The sequence below is a fragment of the Podarcis tiliguerta genome, assembly GCF_965153285.1.
Source record: "Podarcis tiliguerta genome assembly, chromosome: 14".
Lineage (NCBI taxonomy): Eukaryota > Metazoa > Chordata > Lepidosauria > Squamata > Lacertidae > Podarcis > Podarcis tiliguerta.
The window spans coordinates 19,299,317-19,314,581 of record NC_139547.1 but is presented as its reverse complement, the minus strand read 5'-3'; the positions used below and the strand labels follow the sequence as shown (position 1 = coordinate 19,314,581).

The 15,265-nt window shown below is 45.5% G+C and overlaps 1 long non-coding RNA gene across 1 annotated transcript; it reads right to left on the bottom strand.

Moving 5' to 3' along the window:
* Positions 1-594: 594 nt before the first annotated feature.
* Positions 595-3,003, bottom strand: LOC310664089. Its single transcript, XR_014504777.1, has 2 exons — positions 2,851-3,003; positions 595-886 (listed from the first exon to the last, which is right to left on the bottom strand). It is a non-coding gene; the product is annotated as an uncharacterized lncRNA (long non-coding RNA).
* Positions 3,004-15,265: the final 12,262 nt, after the last annotated feature.

Genomic DNA, 15,265 nt, shown 5'->3' with positions numbered 1-15,265 from the left:
TCCCACCCACCCCGCACTGTGTGGCCCCAGGCACTGGCAACCCACGCTATGCTACTGATCTTAAGACTGATGCACCATCTCTGATGCCTCCTAAACAGAGAGAGCCTGGCCACAAGTTAGCCTCTTAGCTGGATTTCTGCAACACATTACACATGTGTTTGTCCTCGAAGACTTCTTGAAAACTTCAGTTCAGTGGGGTGGGAGAGAGGAGGAAATGCTAAGATGGGATATACTTTAGAAAAGGTCATAAGAAGAATCTGCTGAATCAGACCAAAGGCCCATCTAGTCCAGCATCTTGTTCTCACGAGTCCCAGCCAGATAGATGCCTTGGGGAAGCTCAGAAGTAGGACCTGGGAGCAACAGCAATCTCCTCCCTTGCGATTTTCATCAATTGGTACTCAGAGGCGAATCGCTACTTTTCATAGATGAGGACAAAGCTTGAGAAGTACGGAAAGCATCTGTCAGAGATTCTGAAAACCTCTGAGTATTTGGCAAGCGTTTCCACTGGTTACAAAGCACAGTGCAATTAACGTGTAAAGATAACTTATTTTCTACTGCGGATAATGCATTTTAATCAGTAATGTCAACCTGTAATTAGCGTTTCATTTTTTATTATTATTATGTTTTAATCGTTAAGGTGGAAGATGTTAACGATAAAGAGTTTATAATGTAGATATACAGCGCTAGGGTTGAGGAGCTGGGCATCAGAGGACTTCCCCTAAGTTCACATGGCCCAGGCAGCTTCGAAGGCTCAGAGGTTGTTGCACAAGTTTGTCTGAGAAGCTCGAGAGAATAAAATGGTCTCCAGGCATTCTTCATCCCTCTGGTCTGTCTGTGGGCCTGGAATTGGTGCAAGCTGCACCAGTGGTATTTGTGCCTGTTGGGACTGGTAGGGAAGAAAGCAGGGAGCCCAAGAGTAAAAGAAGGCAGGGTCAACAATAGACAGAGCCAATGACAGGCACAGCTAACTAATTCTATCTTTGACCCCATCCTCCTTCCTCCTGAATGCTATAAGAGGCAACACAGGGAGGCAGTGTGGTGTAGTGGTTAGAGTGTCTGACTAGGGCCTGGGAGACTGGGGTTCATATCCTCGCTCAGAGGAAGTGGAAGGGGCAAGAAGAATATAAAATGGAAGAATGGTATAAAGAGGATATAGTGTATTAATGATAAATTAACACGTGCCGTTAAGGTAAGATGGGGAATATGTAGGAGAAATGGTTTTGAGGAGATATGGAAAGCATTTGTAGAATTTGTACTGTTAAAATAGAAAGAGGTCAAACCATTGCATGAGGTGTTGAAAGAGGTTGGATAGTTACAATGGAATGGTCTCTGTAGTGGAGTGCACATTTTTATTATTATTTATTTATGATTATTACTTTGTCCAAAAAAAGAGTAACAAATATATAAAAAAATCTCCACTCAGCCATAAAACTCTCCAGGAAACCTTGGGTCAGTCGCTGCCTCTTAGTCTAACCGATCTCACAGGGTTGTTGTGAAATGAAGGGGAAAATAATGCACGCCATTCTGAGCTCCCTAGAGAAAAGTTGGGATACACTGTATATGCAATAAAATAAATACATCAATAGAAGAGGACAAAGATGGCAGCCGGTGCCACCACTCTCTGGAGTTGTTTTAATGAGGAATGAGGAAAGGGGGCACTGGCTGAGAGCAGCTTGAGCTGGGTGGGACACTGCCCCATTCACACATATGGACCAGCCTCCCCTGGTTTGCACATAGTGCATTATTTACTGCATTTGTGTCCCATCTTTTACTCCAAGTAGTTCAAGGTGGCGTGTGATTCATCCCCACAACAACTCTATGAGGTAGGTTAGTTTGAAAGGCAGTGATTGGCCCAAGGTTACCCAGGATGCTTCATGGCCAGGTGGAGATTAGAACCCTGGTCTCCCAGGTCCTAGTCCAATATCCAGACCACTACACCACAGTAGCTCCCCGTGTCATTGCTCCATTAAAAAGGCACCTGCTCCCTCTGCATTGCCGTCCTATTGCCTCCATCACTCACACTTTCTGATGGGGGGCCTAAAAAGAGGTCGCCAGTAACTGCATAAAACTTACATGTGGTAATTTATATGCCTAGGCACACACTTGGAAGCAATCGCCGCCATTGAAACAGCAATGTAATACATCTCATTGGGGATAGGGGGCAGGACTGTGAACAGCCAAGTTGAGGGCGTCTCCTCAGTCTTTTGTCAGGGTCTGACTAAATGAAGATGGAAGGCACTAGCCGGTGAATCCCCAAGGGAAACCCCAGAGGAGGAAGGCTCAGAACCAAGGGATAGGTGGTGGGACACCGAGGAGAAGTCAGAGGGAGAAGACTTGGAGGAGGTGCCGGGTGCCAAAGGGGCAGCAGGGTTTAGTGAGCAGGTGGAGCCTGCAACAGACAGCAGTTCAGACTCTGAGGCTGAAGCAGAGGAAGGGGGTCAAAAGGCTGCTGAAGGATCCAGGGGGTCTCCCCCTCCTCCTGTGACAAGCTCCCCTCCCCACTGGTCTCCAAGAACTTACAGAGTAATGAGAAGAGCAGAACAGAGGTCAGAGGTATGCAGATGCTGTTGGCTTGGAAAACATCTAGGAGAGGAGCAGTCTTAGAAAGGGTGGAAGGCAGGGACATTCAGTCCTCCTGGCAACTGCTCCATAGGGGCAAGACCTGCTGGGAAGTATTGCTGAGACCATTAGGCCAAGTTGTGTGTTTGTTTCCCTGGAAAAAAAAGAGTTAACTTCGCTGACAACCGAGATCTGCTTCCTTTCTTGCTGACCTCCAGCCGTTCCATCGGTGTAGTCTAGGCATTGCTAAAAGTTGGTGGGGAAACCTCAAGGCCCCTGCTGCTCTCCTACCTTGATGGTTCTTGATCTTTTAAACCAGGCTCAGACTGGACAGCACTCAGGGGACACTTTCAAACAGAGGACTGTCCTCTGTAAAGTAGGACACATGAGCACTCTCTGAAAGACTCCACATTCTTCAGCAGCCAACTTCTTTCTTTCTCGCCCACCCCCTATCAGAAGAAATCTTGCAAATTAAGCAATCTCATGCTAATGGGCACCAATTTGCATACATTCCTGCAATTTGCTCTGATTGCAATATGAGGGGGTGGGCGCATATTACCGCTTTGACTCTTTTCTTCCCCCCCCTCCCCTTCAAATGCAGAAACCTGCCCTACCCCCTGGGTAACTCTGCATGAAGCATTCTCCTCATTCTCCTTCGCACCAGGGGCACGCAATCAGTCCCCTGGGGGTTCCTAGACAATGAATCCCTTCTTACCAGGCCATGGGTTAAAGGAGAGGGGGGGAGAGGAGAGAAACAGGCAGAGACAGTGTAAGAAAGCGTCAGCTATAAAGTGGCAGCAATTTCTAAGCTGAGAGCTCTTGAAAAATCTCTCTGACCCACTCCCCATAAGTGGTGCTTGGCAGACCTCTCTAATGCACCCTTCTTACGAGCTCTCTCCATTCTGAGAAAGGAAAGCTGTCAGGCCGAGGGGGAATCTCTCAGCCTGCAAAATAAAACTACAGTAAGCCTGCCAAGGATCAACTAAGATGCCTATAAAGATCCAGGCGTTGACATTCCCACACGCGTTAATAAAGCAAATTGAAAACCTCTATAGCTGGTAGCTCTCGCTTTTCTACCCCCTCGCCCGTCAGGACCAATAGCTAGGGAATCTCTTAGTTAGGAGAACTTTTGGTAACAGCCCTGAGCTAAGTTTCAGAGGATGGAGATGCAGAAGAGGCTGTTGAAGGGCGCAGAAAAGGGCACAGTCTAAGGGATAGGTAGTAGGTAAAGATAATGCACACATTTTATTCAGTTCATATTTAAAGGCAAATCTACCAAATTCGCAGTTTCCAAACAATACGCAAAGCAAAAGGCAGCCATCTCCAGGATTTGCACTTCTCCCAATTTTGCAATCAATTCTCCATCCAAGTAACATGTACAAACATATTTAAACTACAGTAAAATGTATATAATATGCATGCAATTGTGGGGGGCGGGGGGGAACTTATCAGAGAAAATGAAGATAGCTCCACCTAGATTTCAGTACCTGCAAATCAGCACTTCCCTGAGTAGACTGATTAGAAATGGAGAGATTTAAGAGAGAGAACACCAAATTAAAGTACTGGAATCAAACAAATCAGGGTGATGCTCAAAGATATAGCAAACGCTCATCATCTGACTGCTCTAGATCAGGGGAGAGCAGACTTGCAGGGTCTACTTTGTTTTTCACTAGAACCTCGAGATCTACCAACCATAGCCTGGTGCAAAATAGATACTCTTAAAACAAGAGAATTCTGAGTCTGGGGATCTGTTTTGAGTACCAGAGCTGAAGAGAACGCTTGGAGCTTCCATACAAAAAACTGATCCCTGGTTATCTCAAGGTGTCTTTGTTTCAAAATAACTCAGGGCAGGGAGGGGACATGCTGCTGCTTTTATTTTTAAACAGTTGGGAATCTGAAATCCTTTCTGATTAACTGGGGTAGATCCAGGCCAGTGCAGGGAGGGTACACATGACCAGGGACACTTGCCTGAGGCTTTGTAGAGCTACACTGGTGGGGGGGGGGCTGCCAGGAGCCTGCTGGATTTACACTGTCGTGCCAAGAATACCCCGTGCCTCCCTGCTGACTAGGGACTCCTACCTGGGCCCCAGAAAAGCTCTACACCAGTGGTGTGCCATCAGTGAACTGGGGGACTAGGCTAGTCCCCTAAACAGTGGCGTAGCGTGGGGGGTGCAGGGGGGGCCGGCCGCACCGGGTGCAACATCTGGGGGTTAGGGTTAGGGGGCGCAAATCCACGGGTTAGGGGGTGCAAATCCACGGGTTAGGGGGCGCAAATTACTTGCCTTGCCCCAGGTGCTGACAACCCACGCTATGCCACTGCCCCTAAATGCTCCTGGTAAATGAGAGTATTAAAGTATTAACATCTGGCACCTCCCTCCCAACGCCCAGGAAGCTTCTCCCCAGCTTAGGGAGGGAGGTGTGATGCTCTGATGAGTCCAAGAGCCCTCCCTCCACCTTCCCAAAACCCACCCAGCTTGGGGAACGAGGCAGGAAGGCTCCAGCATCCTGTTGGAGGCCTGGCAACTCCTTCCCAAAACCCAGGAAGGTACTGCCTGGCTTAGGGAGGGATGTGCAATGCTCATGCATGTGACATTAAGACATCACAATGTCACACACTACATCCCTCTCCCCCCATCACCCTCTCAAGCTGGCACCTCTGGCCCTAACTCTTCCCCTACAAATAATTTTACAGCATGCCACTGCTCTACATGGGCCTGTCCAGATCTACCTTAGGCTGACCCCTACCTTAGATTATTAAGTACAGATGCACCTAATGAACGACTGGTTGGCCCACAGCCGTAAACTACATATAAAGAATGATATATAAATACAGCTGTTTTGTATTAAAGCATGAGCAACAGCCAAGCTTTGATCTAGAAGAAATTAGCAAGTGAGAAGATGAAAGCATCCCTCTGATTGCATTCTTGGGCTGGAGAAATCTACACCTGTTTTGCCTGTCAAGAGCACAGATGTTCAAACAAGGGGTGGGGAACCTCAAGTCCAGGGTCTAAATGTGGCCCTTTCAGCTCAGCCTCCACCACACATTGTCCTGAGCCATATCTCTCGCCAGTGGCGTAGCGTGGGGGGTGCAGGGGGGCCGGCCGCACCGGGCGCAACATCTGGGGGGGCGGGCTCGCACTCACAGCTCTCTGCCCCTACCTGGCTCACTCACTCTCTCTCACTGCAGTGCTGGCTGTGCAAATCCGATCCGAGCCGCCGGGTCGCCGCCCACTGTGGAGGGGAGGCTGCCAGGCGTGCGGTGCGGTGCGGAGAGAGAGCGAGGGACTATCTGGGGGAGGGACAGTGCAGCGGGGGGGGCGCAAATTACTTGCCTTGCCCCGGGTGCTGACAACCCACGCAACGCCACTGTCTCTCGCCAGCCCAGCTTTGCGCCCTCCTTGAGCATATTTGCCTGACTAGGATGTGTCATTTCTCTGGCGTGAGAAAGGACCTTCACCTGTGGGATTTAAGAACATAAGAAGAATCTGCTGGATCAGGCCAGGAGCCAGCCAGATGTCCATGCAAAGCTTGTAAGCAGGACCCAAGCTCAATGGTGTTCTCCCCTTTCTGAGTTTTCCCGCATATGACCTCAACAGTGGCTGTAGAACACAGCCGTCATGGTTAGTCATCATTACAGTGGTACCTTGGGTTAAGAACTTAATTCGTTCTGGAGGTCCGTTCTTAACCTGAAACTGTTCTTAAGCTGCGGTACAACTTAGCTAATGGGGCCTCCCACTGCCGCTGTGCCGCCGCATGATTTCTGTTCTCATCCTGAAGCAAAGTTCTTAACCCGAGGTACTATTTCTGGGTTAGCGGAGTCTGTAACCTGAAGCATCTGTAACCCGAGGTACCACTGTAATAGCCTTATTAGTGGGGTAGGAGAGCTGGAAAAAGAATCACATCTGGTAACCGATGCACCCCTTTCGTTTCAGATAGTACATGGATAGTACATGCTTGATTGCTATTGTTTAAAATATGGTCAGAATCGAGTGTACTCTGTCAGAGTTAACACTAAATACATGACTTCTGGTAAATGAGCCAACATAAAGGTAAAGGTAAAGGTACCCCTGCCCATACGGGCCAGTCTTGACAGACTCTAGGGTTGTGCGCCCATCTCACTCAAGAGGCCGGGGGCCGGCGCTGTCCGGAGACACTTCCGGGTCATGTGGCCAGCGTGACAAGCTGCATCTGGCTAGCCAGCGCAGCACATGGAACGCCGTTTACCTTCCCTCTAGTAAGCGGTCCCTATTTATCTACTTGCACCCAGGGGTGCTTTCGAACTGCTAGGTTGGCAGGCGCTGGGACTGAACAACGGGAGCGCACCCCGCTGCGGGGATTCGAACCGCCAACCTTTCGATCGGCAAGCCCTAGGCACTGAGGCTTTTACCCACAGCGCCACCCGCGTCCCAATATAGAGGGCCATGAAAATTTGTGTCTCAGGCTTTTCAAACTCGTCTACCCAAAGGGGAGAATTGGTTGCCAGATGTGAAATACATTGGCGTTATTTTCAGCTCTCCTACCCTTCTATATCCTCCATGAACTTGTCTAATCCTCTTTTAAAGCCACCCAAGTACCCATCACTATCTCCTGGTGGAGCAAAGTCCATGGTTGAACAATGCACTGTGTGGAGAGTCTTGTCTTGCCTCCTCTGAACCTTCCAACATCTGCCTTCAGGGGGTGTCCACAAATTAAAGTGTTATGGAAGAGGGAGGAGAACTATTTTTTCTATCCACCTTCTTTGTCCATGGCACTTTTCTCTATCCAAACTTCTAACATGTCACCTCTTGCTAAGTTTTCTCTGAACTAAAACAGTTCCCATGTATGTTGAACAGTTCAAGGAAGTCATAAATACCGTATTTTTTGCTCTGTAAGACTCACTTTTTCCCTCCTAAAAAGTAAGGGGAAATGTGTATGCGTCTTATGGAGCAAATGCAGGCTGCGCAGCTATCCCAGAAGCCAGAACAGCAAGAGGGATTGCTGCTTTCACTCCGCAGCGATCCCTCTTGCTGTTCTGGCTTCTGAGATTCAGAATATTTTTTTTCTTGTTTTCCTCCTCCAAAAACTAGGTGCGTCTTGTGGTCTGGTGCGTCTTATAGAGCGAAAAATACGGTACATTTGAATTTGCAGTTAGGTATAACAGGGACACTACAGATATATGGGATATGGATTTAAGATGATGAGAAATTTAAATTATGATAGAGGGAAAGAATTTGCAGACAGAACATTTGATTTGGAATACAGAGTAGGGAGGTTGGGGGAAGTCGCAGAAACAAGTAAATGCAAGGTCATTATGAAGATAAAAAGGGTATTTTTTTTTTTAATTTTCTCTATTTTTATTGTTTATTACTGTTGTTTTTGTGTTTTATGTTTGTGTATTTTTTCTGTGTTATGTGTTGTTTATGTTGTTCTTTATTGTTTATGTAAAACTTAATAAATATTTATAAAAAAAAAAAACAGATATAGCAACAGTTAAAAATACATGAATTAAAACTTAGTCACTAACATATAACCTAAAATTATCATTTAAGGCCTTAATCATTATGATAGCACGGCTTGTTCCCTATGTTTCATGGCAAACGTACAGAATTTGGCTACCCTTAAGGTGATCTCAGGATCCTTGTCCTCTACCAGGGATTTTAGACATTGAAGTTCAGATTCATTTGGAGATTTTTGCATAGCAGGGGTAATAAATACCGAGCGTATATCCCCGTAGAAACGGCAGCGTAACAAGGCAGGAGAGAGAATTTCTACCTCCATCAAGCCACAGGGGCCAACCCGTTCTGCATATGGTTTACCCTCGAATCTGCCCTGCAATAAGGCAGATGGCATCACATTGAATCCAGCGAGGGTAAATGACCAATGTTGAACAGTTGTCAAAGGGCTGGCACAGGCCAGAGCTTTGTTTTATTTTTAAGCTAGGCTCCCCCTGCCCACACACACACACACACACACACACACAAAAACCCTCCACAGAATGGACATTATCTCAATAAGCCAGTTCTGCATAGAGGCACAGACCTCCTGCTGCCTTACCTTATCATTTTCCTTCCTCCTTGGCAGGAGATTTGCAGACCTTTTGAAGTCCGGTTCCTTCCGACTGAAGCAACATGCTCAGCCTGGGTTCTGAGTCTCCCTCAGACCCAACCGCCTCTCCAGAAGAACCTATTAATTGGCATCTATTCATGGCAACAATTATAAGGATATTAAATGTGTATTTATATCCCGTCACCTCCGTTCTGCAGCCACAGGGGGTTCCTCATCAAGAGGTAATTGAAAGGGAAGAGAAGAGGCACAGGGGCTCCCTCTTAGGAGGCCGACACGAGTGACAGGGAGAGGGAAACTTCGTTGGGCGTTGCTGCCATTTATAATTGTAATGGATTTTACCCCTCTTCTCTCTTTGCTGCCGAACACAAGTGTAAATGGCAGATCTGGTAGCGAATGTGATGCAAAGCAGGGAGGGGAGCGATTCCATTAACTTTGCTACTGACACTTAACGGATGGCCTTATGATATGCCATCATAACATATCAATCCTCATCTTGCCTTTGGGAGCGACTGGAGAAGGTTGGCGACAGAGGAAGAGTTTAGAGGAACATCTCATACCTTCCAACATGACGCAGCCCAAATCGGGGACGCCATCTTCTGGGTCTGCACTCCTGGCTAGAGTCACATGACCCCTGCGAAAACACGGCCCTCCAAAAAGTGCTTTTTCTGGCACAGCACCCAAAAACATGTGTTTGGGGGCACCGTTCATGATTGCTGCCTCATATAAAATGCCTTTTCGGGGCAGCAATCTTGCATGGCACCCCAAAACACATGTTTTCAGGCACCATGCCCGAGAAGAGTGCAGCCCAGAATCATGTGAGATTGTGGTAGCCATTTTGGCCCCTGTCCTCTGGTGAGAAAAACTGGAATGTCCTGTTTTCTTCCAGGGCAGTTGACAGGTATGACTTTTCTGGGTGAAAACAATGATGAGAAAGCATAGGTCCATGGGATGAAGATGCTCTTCCAGGCCTCTCCCTCTGCCCCTGGGACACTCCTTTGGAGAAGTGTACACTAATATGCTGGTGTGTGTGTGTGTGTGTGTGTGTGTGTATTCCGCAAACTGATGTGGAAATGTGGTTTAAGAAGAAAACTGAAAGCAACCCAAATGGAGACATTAGTGCATCCCTAGTATCACACACAACTTGCCCTTTGCTTGAATGTACAGAACTGCTCTTCAAAAACAACCACAGATCTGGTGTTGCTCCTTCAGGTACTGCCCTGCTTGAGGGAAGTTGCACTTTTGAGAAGAGATGAAGGACCTCTTTCTTGGTCAGCAGTACTCACCTGAGGCAGTCTTGAGCAGAAGAAGGGGGAAGGGGAAAATGAGATCAATTTAGCGGCGCTCTAGGTAGCTAGTAACTGAGATTTGTGCTGTAACAAGGCACCTCTGAAGCGAGCATTAAAATAAAAAAATGAGAGGTACGAGAAGAGGCTGGAGAAGGGGGAAAGGAAGACTTAAACCTAGGTCCTACCTGTACTATAAATTTAAAGCAGTATTATACTACTTTGTCAGTCATGGATTCCTCCAAAGAAAGCTGGGAACTTTAAACCACTCTGCAAATTGCAGCTCTATATGGGGGGAATAGGGGTCTCTTTACAACTCTCAGCACTCTTAACAAACCACAGTTCCCAGAACTCATTGAAGAAAGCCATGCCTGTTTAAAGTGGTATGATACTGCCTTAAATGTATAATGCAGATGAGGCCTTAAGCCCGCGTTGCCTGAAGAGGTAGAGGAAATTGTTACCGTGGTTTTCTGCCTTAACTTTGATTAAGATTCTATACCCTAAAACTACTATTTAACTTGCCAGTTCAAGTCTTTCCCCCAGAGGATGTGTTCCAGGGTGACAACACCAAAATCTGATTGTCATATGAGAGAAGAAAGGTTCGCAAAATGGAGAAAGGAGATTGACCATAGTTTCCTCTATGGAGGTTCTATGCTTAACTATGGTTAACACAAATTACAATTTGCAACACACACACCCTTCTAATAAATCAATTTCATATCTTGATTTGTATCCAGTCCCTATTCATTTTTTTAATAATATTTTTTATAAAGGTTTTTGTATATAAAAGAAAACAAAAAAAAGTAGAAAAATACAAAAATACAAAGCAACAAAAAACAACAGTACAAAAGAGAAAAAAGGAAGAAAAAAGCAAATAAAAACAATTCCAACTTCATGACATTCCTTGCATTTACTTATTTCCCAGACTTCCCCACACCTCCCCTCACTGTATTCCAGATCTTATATTTGATCAGCAAATCCCTTCCCTCTATCTTAACCAATCTTTATCTTAATCTTAATATCTTAATACTGATATCTCTTAATCTCCTTAATATCTTTATATATTAAACCTTTTAATTTTACACCTTTTAACCTTTGAAGTCTCTATACTCCTTCACCCCTTTGTTACTAATGACCTTTTATGTTCAATCTGATGTCATTCTAACATTCATTAATCTTATAATATTTCTGTAAATAGTCTTTAAATTTCTTCCAATCTTCTTCCACCGTCTCTTCTCCCTGGTCTCTGATTCTGCCAGTCATTTCTGCCAATTCCATGTAGTCCATCACTTTCATCTGCCATTCTTCCAGAGTGGGTAGTTCTTGTGTCTTCCAAAACTGCGCAATAAGTGTCCAGTCCCTATTCAGTGTGGAATAATGGTTAGGATGTGAGTTTAGGACTTGGATGATCCAGATTCCAAAATGCACTTGGCCATGAAGCTTGCCAAGTGAACCAGGGCTGATCAATATCTCTCAGCCAAACCTACTTCACAGGGTTGCTGTGGGGAGAAAAGGGGAAGGACAGAAAGAACTGCCTTGGCCTCTTTGAAGAAAGGCAGGACCTCAATGTGATAAAGAAAGAAATAAAACCATGGTTTCAGTATTCATGTCCTACACCCACATCATGATGGAAAAGTTTAGGAAACCATGGTTGTATCCTTAGGAAACCACGGTTGTATCATGCTATTTATGGACAAAGAAAAGGAGCCTGGATGTTGTTACAAGGGGGTATTTCTATATGGAAAAATATCTCTGCCTAATAGTCTATTTGGTTTTAACACCGCGTGCTGGTTTTCATAATTCAGCTCTAAGTGCCAAGCACTGTAAATGAGCCCATTAATGACCCTTTAATTTACTTCACCGGGGCTGAATTCATAAAACATTCATGTTCCATTTACGCAGGATTTTTCCCAATAACTCCTCAGGGCAAGTCACTGTCGAGGAACAGCCGAGATGGTTTCTTTCAGATACCATCCAGTTAATACTCTTCCCTCCCTCTCTGCCCCTTTCCATAAACTCAGCATGCAGCTTCCCCCCCCCCCCCCAGAAGCTGTCTTCCTAACAAGGGTAGCAAAGAGTAGAGGAGCCTTTGCGGAGGTCAGTTGCTCAACAAATGATGTGAACAGACTGCTGCATCCTAAGCTGTAGCATAATTGAGGCTAAGCGGCTGCAGACCTTTGGTCAGTACCTAGGTGGGAGATCACAGGGAGCTCCACGTGAGATGCAGAGCTTTCAAAAAGAAGAAAGGAATGTACATCATAAATAATACCTAGAGCAGGATGGGAAATATTTTTCACCTTGAGGGCCACATTCCCTTCCAGGGTCCACATGTTAGTGGTGGGTGGGGCCAGAAGCAAAAGTGGGTGGAGCAACCAAGGTTAATTTGACCTTTGTACAGAAGAATATAGGGACGCGGGTGGTGCTGTGGGTTAAACCACAGAGCCTAGGACTTGCCAATCAGAAGGTCGGCGGTTCGAATCCCCGCAACGGGGTGAGCTCCCGTTGCTCGGTCCCTGCTCCTGCCAACCTAGCAGTTTGAAAGCACATCAAAGTGCAAGTAGATAAATAGGTACCGCTCCGGGGGGAAGGTAAACGGCATTTCTGTGCACTGCTCTGGTTCGCCAGAAGTGGCTTAGTCATGCTGGCTACATGAGCCGGAAGCTGTACGCCGGCTCCCTCGGCCAGTAAAGTGAGATGAGCGCCGCAACTTCAGAGTCGGTCACTACTGGATCTAATGGTCAGGGGTCCCTTTACCTTTTTTACAGAAGAATATATTCTACACAAGCTCCTCTCTATCCTCTATCCAGGCAAACAAGAGGCATTATCAGAGTTCAAGGATATAATCCAGGCAGGCAGAAACACACTTTTTTAAAATAATATTTTATTAGTTTTCCAAAAATAACAAAAAATAAAACAACAACAATACAAATTCATAACCAAATATAGAAAAATTGACGTCCCCCTGGTCCCTTCCCTGGTTTCATTGTTTACCATCGTACCGCATGTCTATTGTAAATTTAAAAACCTTTAAAATTACTTATTGTCCATTCATAATATCATTACAAGTAGTTCTAAAATCCTGCTAATGTGTTAACCTGTGTACATGGCTTCTGTATATATGCAATAAAGTCCTTCCAGTCTTCCTTAAATTCATTGTCATCTCTTCCTCTTAATTTCATTGTCAATTTTGCTATTTCAGCATATTCCATTAGTTTGACTTGCCAATCTTCTTTAACTGGGACACCTTCTTCTTTCCAGTGTTGTGCTAGCAATATTTGTGTGGCCATAGTTGCATACATTAATAAGTCCTTTTGTGATCATGGTATATCCACTCCCATAATACCTAGTAGGAAAGCTTCTGATTTTTTACAAAAGTTATTTTAAACATCTTCTTCATTTCATTATAAATCATTTCTCAATATTCCTTTACAATTTTACAATCCCACCACATATGGAGAAATGTCCCTTCTGCTAATTTTGGAGTGCCCCATTCAGACCTGTGCTTCCCCATCTCAAGCTCGCAGCCCAGAAAGCAGTTTCTTGTGTCGGATCAATAAGAATCAACTCGCTTTCCCAACCTCTACAAATCCTGGCTAAGGAGACCCCTGCCAATGACCCATCTTAGACCAGCATTCTGTTCTCAACATGACCAACCAAATGGCAGTAGGAAACATGCAAGCAAAAACCAAGCAAAAGAAGACTCCCCTCTGGTGGTTTCCAGTGATATTCAGAACCATTACTGCCTCCAGCTGTGGAGGCTGAGCATACCCACTATGGCTAGTAGCTAGTAGGTCGACTGATAGGCTTGTCCACAATGAATTTCTTCAATCTGCCTTAAAAGCCATCATTCCCTCCCCAGATCCTTCAAGTGTCCCTATCTTCCAGGGACGTTCCTGGATTTACAGAGGCTGTCCCAGTTTCTCTTTTTTCCCCAGAATGTCCCACTTTTCCTATTTTCATTGGAGAAATAGTGGAGGGTATGGAGTTATGTGACTCCTGGACCAGGAGATAAGTAACTATACAACCTTTATAAAAAATCTGAAGGCAGCCTTGTATGGGGAAGGTTTTTTTTTTAAAAAAAAAAATCTTTACTGTTTTATTATGTTTTTATATGTGTTGGAAGCTGCCCAGAGTAGCTGGGGCAACCCAGTTCAAAGGGCATGGTATAAATAATAATAATAAGGTGGTGGTGGTGGTGGTGGTGGTGATATAGGACATCCCTATTTATCACCTTGCCGACAAAGGTCCGTATAGTTAAAGCTATGGTTTTCCCAGTAGTGATGTATGGAAGTGAGAGCTGGACCATAAAGAAGGCTGATCGCCGAAGAATTGATGCTTTCGAATTATGGTGCTGGAGGAGACTCTTGAGAGTCCCATGGACTGCAAGAAGATCAAACCTATCTATTCTGAAGGAAATCAGCCCTGAGTGCTCACTGGAAGGACAGATCGTGAAGCTGAGGCTCCAATACTTTGGCCACCTCGTGAGAAGAGAAGACTCCCTGGAAAAGACCCTGATGTTGGGAAAGATTGAGGGCACAATGAGAAGGGGATGGCAGAGGACAAGATGGTTGGACAGTGTTCTTGAAGCTACCAACATGAATCTGACCAAACTGCGGGAGGCAGTGGAAGACAGGAGTGCCTGGTGTTCTCTGGTCCATGGGGTCACAAAGAGTTGGCCACGACTAAACGACCAAACACAACACAATTTTCATTGGAGAGACATTGGAGTGTCTGCCTCCCATGGAAGCAAATCCCATTGTTTCACTCGTTAAATCTCTCCCAGTTTTGCTTCCATTCACACTCCTTCCTTTGACTTTTTATTTTCCGTAGATCACTCGGTCTTCTAGCAGTCCTTTCCTAATCCCCTGTTTCTTCTGCTTTTCCTTCCATAGGCCTGTCAGTCAAAGATCAGTGCCTCACATAACCAAGAAATAGGAAATGCCCCATCAAAAAATAGAGGACAAAAGAAGATGCAGATCTGCATATAAATTGCATGTGCTGATTATCTGACTATCTATTTTTATATGTGGTTGAAAAAACATAAATAATTAGAAATACAATGCTTCTTACCAGAGTGGGGAAGACTGTGATCAATGATGACCTGTGTGTCTCCTTAGTTTGCATTCCTGGTGCTGCTAACAGTTGATGGGCAAATTCAGGGCCTCTGCTCTCCCTTCTTAAGGTTGTAGCTCACTGGTGGAGTGTCTCTTTGCATGCAAAAAGTCCCAGGCTCAACACACACACACACACACACACACACACACACAGCATCTCCAGTTGGGACTGGGAATGTCCCCTGCCTAAAACCCTTGAAAAACATGTCCAATCAAGATTGCTGAACTAGATGGACCAACGGTCTGAGATGGTACAAGGTAGCT